We start from the raw sequence: 2,219 nt of genomic DNA on the forward strand, positions 1-2,219 counted from the left end.
ATAGTGTATAACTTACTAAAGCCTCTCAAAACATACAAAAGTCAGAAATTTTCCTCTGTTCAGAAGGTTTCTCCCAAGGGCCTCGCCTTTTCATCTTGTCTATGACCACTATCTCTTTCATCTTTACTTTAAGCTATCTCTCTTAATGAAGTTCTTCTACAGGATGTCAAGAGAGGTCTCTTCTGCTTTTTAAGTTCCTGTTCATGTAGTTTCTTATATAATGTGCTATTCCTTTCTAAATGCTGCAACCCCAAGCTTCTATCTTGGCTTCCATGATCTCTAGCCCCTTTCTTCTAATTAAGCTGACTCTTAAAGGGTATTTTTTTTTTGCCGGTTGCTTTCTGGAACCTACTCACTAACTGATTCAGAAAAGAAGTGTTGAGACATTCTACTCATCTTTAAACTTTAAAAAGTTAAAACATTTCTATTTTTCAATATTTGAAATACAACAATAAAATTAAAGTATAATTGACTATATTTCCATCATTTTGAATAAAAACAATTACTAACTTAATGTTTGTTTGGTATATAGTTTAATCTACCATGTTGATGAAATGTTGGCAAATGCACCTCTCTGTAAAGCACATGTCTGGGTTCATATCAGGAGTTAAACAGCCGAAATTCTGTGTCATCATTCACCTTTCAGGATCTCACTGGCCACCCTGCCAATGCTGGATTACTTCTTTTTTTTTATTTCTAATTACCTGTTTCAGTCTCCATATCCTGTCGTATCCTCTAAGTGTATTGTTTCTTTCTTTTTCTTTCTTTTTTCTTTCTTTTTGTTGAAAAAATTTTCGTCTCCTCCCCGCATCCCATTTCCCTCCCACTCCTCCCTCCTCCCCCATATCCTCTCCCCCTCCTCCCACTCTTTGCATTGTGTTGTGGTTTATGTAACCATAACAGATATTAAGTTTTTAATGATTAGATTTCTTTCTTTCTCTCTTTCTTTCTCTCATTCTTTTCTTTTCTTTTTTAAATAAATCTAAGATCGATGCTAAGACAGCATGATGAAGGTAGTCTGTCCAGAACTCCTGAAAAGAACTGAATAGAAAAGATTAAATGGGTCCCAGTTCTCATCCCAGTCCTAGTAAGACAGGAATAGACAGTATAATTTTCACAGGCATCTCAACCTTGATTGTTGGGAACCAAAAGTTTAGCAAACTCAGTTCCCAGATAGACTTAGACTTAGATCATTTGGAATATTCTATTTCCAGGCGAGAAAGTCAAGTGGATTCCATTTCAGAAGTTGTCTTACAGCACTGATGGAGGTTAGACCATTTTATAAAACAGGTAGGACTTCGGATAGACTTAGGAGAAACTTGCACTTTCTGTGTCAACCAATCACTGGCAGTGCGGAAGTTACGGAAATTGCCATGATTAGAGAAAACCTCAAAGAAAGGAAAGAAAGATATAGATCAGATAATTGTTATCAGCATCTTTTTACCTGGTCTCTATCACTGACCATCTTCTTGTCAGAATTATCCAACCCTTGATTTTTATTCTGACTGGGTAATTTGGGGACCCTGTATCCTCACCTGCATATTCAACTAAGCTACTTGTTCTTAGGATCAACTATATAAGCCTAGAACAGAACAAGTCAACAATTTGATTTATGCCCATAGAATCAGTAGGTAATGTAACTGGGAAAGACATCGTAGAAAATCCTCCATCTTTTATTCTTGTTGAAGCCATTCCAAGTTTAACTAGAATTTGATCTTCTTGATAGAGAATCTCGTGGAATATTGCCCAAACCTTTTCTAGGAACTTAAGATCACAATGCTCCAGTTAAATTATCTTAACTTCTGGTTAACTGTCTGCTTATGCAAACCTCATCTCCCAGCTAACCACTTAGCTTGGGTTAAACTGATTACTTGTGCAAAACTGTCCCCTGCAGCTGCAGAGCATTATATCACTTTGTCAGGTTGCCTTATATAAGTACCTTGCTCTAAATGAATGGAGCTATACTTAGGCCCCAAACACCTGAGTGTATTCATAACTGACCAGAACAAAGACTTTTAATTGGCAATAAATTGTGTCTGGCTGGCTCCCCTTAACAGTCCCTGCAGTAATCTTTAGTTTGATGTATTCGTAAAAGATTTATTTTCTTTCTCTCTCTCTCTCTCTCTCTCTCTCTCTCCCTCCCCCCTCTGTGTGTGTGTGTGTGTGTGTGTGTGTGTGTGAGAGAGAGAGAGAGAGAGAGAGAGAGAGAAAGAGAGAGA

The sequence above is a fragment of the Microtus ochrogaster genome, chromosome 10 (assembly GCF_000317375.1).
Source record: "Microtus ochrogaster isolate Prairie Vole_2 chromosome 10, MicOch1.0, whole genome shotgun sequence".
NCBI classification, from domain to species: domain Eukaryota; kingdom Metazoa; phylum Chordata; class Mammalia; order Rodentia; family Cricetidae; genus Microtus; species Microtus ochrogaster.